Source organism: Fukomys damarensis, unplaced genomic scaffold (genome assembly GCF_012274545.1).
Source record: "Fukomys damarensis isolate Sample0158 unplaced genomic scaffold, DMR_v1.0_HiC HiC_scaffold_33, whole genome shotgun sequence".
NCBI classification, from domain to species: Eukaryota; Metazoa; Chordata; class Mammalia; order Rodentia; family Bathyergidae; genus Fukomys; species Fukomys damarensis.
The window spans coordinates 46760749-46767530 of NW_022900945.1; the positions used below are offsets into that span (position 1 = coordinate 46760749).

The following is a 6782-nucleotide window of genomic DNA, read 5'->3' on the forward strand; positions in this document are numbered from 1 at the left end:
GTAGATGGGGGGGGGAGGAGGGGGTGAAGGGAGGGCAGAGGTAAGGGGAAAAAATGAGAATCAAGACTTGCCATGTAAAGGTACATGATCCCAACAATGAATGTAACTGTACTGTATCCCTAAATGTACCAATAAACTCAATAAAAAAAAAAATTCAACTAGGAAATAGATGTGTCTTGCACAGAATTTGACATAGGGAGCGAACACCTGCCTTTGAATCTAAAGAACAGTGAGAGAAAAGAATCATGAACTCTAAAACCTACTCCCAGTGGTTAGGAATTATTACTGAACTTACTCCAGTGAAGGACACCAAACATGATGGAGAGCTGTGTCTCTCAGTAACACTGCAGTCATTGGTCATGCCTGAAAGGAGCTCCTGCACCTAGATCATCGCTGGCCCTGGACTTCCCATCGTAGTCCTAGAAACATTTTTCTCCCAGAATCTGTTCTTTTGGGTAAAGGAGGAGGCTGCTGTGGGTGGTGAGATAATTCTTCCTCTGCAAAGAGACAATTTCAGGAGAATCCCAAATAGTACAATCCAGCTAGCTGTATTGAAATGCAAATTTTATGCCTATTAAAAGTACATATACAGTAACCCCTCCTAACCCAAAGGGAATATGTTTCCAAGACCCTCCGTGGATGCTTGGAACCCCAATAGTACCAAGCCCTATATATGCTCTTCTCCCTATATGTAAATATCTGTGATAAAGTTCACTTTATAAATTAGGCATAGTAAGAGATTAACAACAATAACTAAGAATAAAATACAATAGTGATGACATATAGTAATAACAGTTATTTAAAATTTATGCATTGTTTCTTTCTGGAATTTTCCATTTAATATTTTTGTACTGCAATTGACCAGAGGTAACTGAAGTCTCAGAAAGTGAAACCACATACAAGCAGGAACTACTATGGTCGAAACAAAGAGAAATGCCTCTTATTTCCAACTTCATCTTACCTTCCCACGACGGACACTCTGGGCCAAAAGATGATGATAGAGTGTGAATTTGTAAGAAGTGGGGTGTCTTAGAGGACTGGTGGCAAACCAATGGCACTGTGCATGTGTCCCAGCCAGCTGTCTGTACCACTGAACGCTCTAAAAAGTTCACCATCACCGCCCTAAGGCCTGCTGAGGGAGCCCTCAAACCCTTCCCTGGATTTCGCAGCCAAAAGACAGAGGGAAGATGGTAAGAGTAAATCCACAGGATCCTGGACAGGAAGAAAAGGGCCAGAGAAGATCTGAAGAACAGGCAGCTAGTGCCCATGAAAGACTCAGGTCAATGACTGGGCATCTCCTCAAAGCAGCCTTTGCCAAGTACCCCTGCAAATTGATTCCCCTCGCCTTCTAAGTCACTCCGTCACACCACCCTGCTTTCTGTTCCTCTTTGGGCTGGTCATTGTCTTACATCCACTTGCTTGCTTACTTGTCTATCTGTTTATTACTCATCTCTTCCACAAGGCTGCAAATTCTATAGGAAGAAGGACTTGGTCTGTCTTGTTCGTGCTGAGAACACTCAAGAAACACCATTTGGATGAATGAAGGGAGCCTGGGTCTGGTAGAATGAAATACTGGCTATTTTCTGTTTCCTCATAGCACACATGTGCTTCCTGACCTTTGCAATGGGAGGGAAAGTGAAAGGATGGAACTTGCCATAAAGTGTTAGTGGAACAAAGAACTGCTTAGGTAAGAGCTGTGTCAAGAGCACATTGAATCAGTCTGCTTGGAGCTTTCACAGTAAGATAGGTGAACGAACCCACATCGTCCCTACCCTGACTGACCCCGAGTGCCTGTGAATCTACACATTCCTGGTTTATCTCTAAACAGTTATGTTGGAATCACGTGAGATAGAGAACTCATGGCAATGGCCTTGAGTGAACGAGTAATGCAGCGAGTTACAAAGTTCTTAAAAGAAAGTTTGAGGAGATCTCATTCTCTTGGGCTTCTTTACCTCTGCTCATTACACGTGGTGGGTGGGGTTGTGGGGGAAAGATTTATATGAAGTTAATAATCAGTTGTTTTAGTTTTTTTCTTTATACCTGATCCTCTTGCTTTATTTTTCCAGGATAGAATAAAGAGATAACAGACTTCTAATGAAATCACATTTTAAAAGATGGAGGAGGAAGAGGAGGAGGAGGAGGAGGAGGAGGACGAGGACGAGGACGAGGACGAGGAGAAAAATTTAACCCTAAACCATAAAACAAACCAGTAGGGGGTGTTAAAGATAAAATCACCACTCAGAAGTCAATAGAAATGAAGTTACGGGCAATTATTGCATGTTCTCTCTTTCCTTTTAAGTGAACTGACCTTTTAAAAATAAAATTGCTCTTGTTTCTTAAACCTCACTTTTTTTGCTTCTGAAATTGTTTCCTACTGATGTCTGTATATTTTTTAAATCTCCAAATGTACTATTGGAAACTAATAGAAGGAAAATTAGTTAGATTATTAATTATCCCATATATTTTAAATATTTATATTGTGTACCTCGTAGTGAATAAACAAATCATAGCACTGTCAAAAATTGAATATTATGCAGCCACAAAATGTGTTTTAAAGGATATTTTAAGATATGCAGAAATGTTCATTATATAATCTTACATATAGAAAAACAGGATTTAAAACTACATATGAAGAATGCTCTTCCTTTGTGTTTCATAATGTTTCAAATAATGATTATGGGATTATAAGTATATTTATGAATTTTATTTCCTTCCTTAGGTTTTGTAACAATTCCTCAGCAATTTGTGAATTTAATCTATATGTTACTCTTAAATTAGCATTTATAAAATGCTCAGGTGTCTTTTTTTTTTTCTATTTTTGTTTTTTTGTGGGACTGACCTGGAACTCACTATGTAGCCCAGGCTAGCCTGGAATTTACAGCCATCCTCCTGCCTCAGCCTCCCGAGTGCTGGGATTATAGGCGTGCACCACCACGCCCGGCCTCATATGTCTTTTCAATCCAAGGTAATTTATCTTTAAAGTGTCTTTTAAAACAGGAAGGAAATTGACTTGAATCTTCAATTTTAAAACAGAAATACTGAAGTATCATAAAATGCCCTGCCTATAGTCACATGGTTTGTGGCAGAGAACTGGAATCTGAAAGAAAAAGTACCCTCTCAGCTCAGCATCCTACTCCCCCACCCTACCTAGACAATATCTACAAGAAATGCACGGCTAATCCATGAGGTCCCTTGGAGGCTGCTTTTTCCTTTCTACTGAATGCACCACAAGGAAGCCCAGAGTCTGGGCTCCTCTTCCCCTGGTCAGCTTTCTAACCTTTTGCCAAAGAAAGGGAAGAATGCTGTGGTGTGCCTGTGAGTTATTATAATTTTCAAACCATTGGATCCACGTAGTTGAGATCATTTCAGGCACAAGTTCCATTATTGCAAAAGGCAACATTTCTGTGTCCCTAAATTGACAGAAACCTAACTTCAAAAGCACAATGCTCTTCTCTCTTCCCACACTTCTTGAGAACAGGGATGATGCCTGTTCTTCTCCAAAGACTACTCAAGAATCCTTAATACAGACTTATATTTGTAGAATCCTCATGAACACTGATTAACACATGAGTCATCTACCCTAGGACAACCTACCCTAGGGACACTAGCTCAAACTCTGACTCGGTGGACAGCATGTGCAAAAACCAGTATCTTATTGCCAGGTGAATGACTTCTTCATTAAATGGAGGATCTCTAAATTTCCACTGAGAAAAACTTGAAAAAGTCATAGTTCACCTTCAAGTGGCTCTTTTGGCTCCTTTGAAGTACAAAATGCCAACTATTTCTTGCTTATGGTTTGAGCCCTTGATAAACAAATAAAATTGGCCCACTCGTGGAGACCTGGCTTTAACTGGTCCCAAGTGGAGACCCAGCCACAGCACTTCTTGAAATCTCCTTTGACAATTCTAATGTTGAGCAAGGTTTGGGAACTACTGATTTAAGCTGTGAGTCTTTGCCTCTATGACATATTTAGTATCTGTGATTTATCTGATGCCAAGTCTTCGGTCAAGAATGCAACATCCAGTTATAACACAGATCCCATGGGGAAGATCAGTTTTAGGATTTTCCATGTGGTTTCCAGAAATGCCCTACAGTGAGAATCCAGTATCGTTGAATACTTTATATTTTTCTAATGTCCCAATCCTTCCAAAGGAAACTTGCTTTTGTGTTCGCAGAGGCTGTGGGTAGCATCTAGAAAAAAAAAAATCACAAAACCCAACCTTTTGTTATTAGTGGGATATGGTATGAAAAGGATGAATGAAGTTACCTAAGTCACCAAAAGGATCTCTGACATCTTTATGGAGAGAAGTTGTGCTACTAAAACAATAGCCCTCAGACGGGCGTTGTGGCGCATGCCTGTAATCCCAGCACTTGGGTGGCTGAGGCAGGAGGGTCACTGTGAGTTCGAGACCAGCCTGCGCTACATAGTGAGTTCCAGATTAGTTTCAACTATATAGCGAGACCCTGTCTCAAAAAGAAAAAAAAAAAAAGACAACAGCCCTCTCATCTCTCTGGCACTGGGGCTCACCGTTCCTTCTGGCTTTTCTCTCTTCAACAACTGGGCTAGAATCAGCACCACCCCATACACCATTCCAGAGCATGAGGATCTGATTTTCTGCACACTAGCATGGATCCCAATGTGGAAAGACAGAGTCCTCTCTGATCTGAGATTAGTCTGCATTGAGGCCACCACAGGGCTACAGCAGCAAAGAGAAACAAGCGTGGGAGAAGGAATGGGGACAGTTAAGACACTGTTCATGTAGGAAGAAGGGAGAGAATAAAGAGACAATAACTTTTCAGAGGATTAGAATGTGAGTGATTCGAGACCAATATTGAAAGTCCTATTAGACCGAAATTAGTTTTGAGAAGGAAATTCATTAACTTAAATGCTCGAGGACAGGACCTTGTGGATGAAATAATATTATATCATCTTTTTCAAATGTAAGCAAATGCCCTTTATTGGATTAAGAAAAGAGACCATGAGGCTGGAACATAACAGAGCCTTCCGGGACTAGATGTTGGTAACACGAGGCCCTTTAGCTACCTCCAACTTCCCACTCTCCCCTAGTATCTGCTAAGCCTTACTCCAGGTCTACATTCAGGTCTTGCTCAAGCTACTGCTCCTCGGGGGTCTCCTGATCTTCTTCCATTCTCCAGGGTTCTTGTTGCAGATGACGAGGTCATGATGCAGAGCTGAGCAGGGTCACCCAGGAACCCTGGAGCCACCATGCAAGTGGGATGTGGCACCTATGTTCTTGGAGGGAGAAGAGTCTCCCTACAAAAGAATCTGGGGGACTCCTCCTGAATCCAGCAACCTTGCAAAAGATTTTTAACTTTACTTTAACATCATTTTAAAAAAAAAAAAAAAAGAAAAGAAAATGCTTCCTCGATACCGGGGACTGAACTCTGGACTTTGCACTTGCAAAGCAGGTGGTGGAACCACTGAGCTAGATCCCCAGCCCCAGATGCAGCTTTTCTTGAGAAATATATGGAGTGAGAGTTTAAAGATGGTCATACATACACATCCAGAGTATCACGGAAAATTTTACCTTGAAGGAACTGTTCTTTTAAAATACCTATTTTGGATAACTCTCATTCTTTGTTTGGTTTAGAAGTAAAACATTTCTGATTGCACAGTTAACTCTTTTTCTCATGGTCTTAAAGCTCAGGAAGCAGCCTGCTGTATTGGAAAGGAAGGGCCGGGCATCACTGACCTTAAGCAGCAGCTGTTACCTTGGGGAAAGCACTTGCATCCTCCCAGCCTCAATTCCATCCCATCAGAGGAGGTTGGGCCAGGTTATTTCTGTTGTAGAATTTTCATTCCATAAGCTCACTGTCCTTGAAAAACCCAAACTGCCAGTGAGGGAGAATTCTATCCAATGCATAGCTCCCTTCCCAACTCAGAAATCAAATCAAGGCTCCGAGCTGCACTCGATTCTGTTATAAACATTTCAGGTGTGTAAGAAATGGGCTTGGACTGCTCACTTCAACAGCACACACACACACACACACACACACACACACACACACACAAAAGGAGAGAAAGAAAGAAGCTCAGAGAAGCAAGAGGACTTGCTCAAAACCACTCACGTTCAGAGCAGCACTGTTTCTTGCTGAATCTTGTTCTAGCAATCCACCCTGATTCGAGCTCTGCCTGCAAAAGTCAATGGAAGATGCACTTGGCCCGAACAGCTCTAGCTGGTGAGTTGCATGCAAAGCTCCTGCTCTTGACATATCGGAGTCTGAAGTTGGGGCACAGGACTGCAACTCTGCACACGGTTCCTGCTTCATGACCATGCCTCCCTTTGGGGGACAGGAGTAGCTGGCAATGCCAGAAGCAGCAGAGGAGGGTCAGGTTGGACTTTCCTTCCAAACTGTCCACCCCGCTTCAGTGTTTGACAAGCCTCCTAAATCCTTTAGGAGAGCAAGGTGATTTAACTCACACGTATTCCTGTGACATGGATGTCCAAACAGGAAGCCGAAGGGAACTGGCTTTTCAAACTTTGTTTTCTTATGGCAGTATGTGCCTGGGAATGGGCAAGAACAAGCATTTCTGCTGTAATTCTCCAAAGTCTGCAGCCTAAGACATCTAGCGTTCGTGGAGGTAACCTGATACAACACGGTTTGCATTGTTTTGAAATTAATGGTTTCTCTGCTGCTCATGGAACGCCAGCCTGTATTTAGAAACCAATGCAGGGCCTTAACTGACAACTTCCCTACTTGCCGAGAGCCGCTGATGTGAACCAGGTGGCCTGCTACAAGCCGAATTCAATTACCCAGAT

General features: G+C 42.2%; 1 long non-coding RNA gene across 2 annotated transcripts in view; it reads right to left on the bottom strand.

Moving 5' to 3' along the window:
- The window catches only part of LOC117284030, a 106605-nt gene extending 100079 nt beyond the window's left edge, over positions 1-6526 (bottom strand). For both annotated transcript variants that reach the window (XR_004515102.1, XR_004515103.1), the window contains exons 1-2: positions 6444-6526; positions 6091-6154 (exon numbers count right to left, since the gene is read on the bottom strand). This is a non-coding gene — a long non-coding RNA (uncharacterized LOC117284030). The remainder of the gene's footprint in view (positions 1-6090; positions 6155-6443) is intronic.
- Positions 6527-6782: the final 256 nt, after the last annotated feature.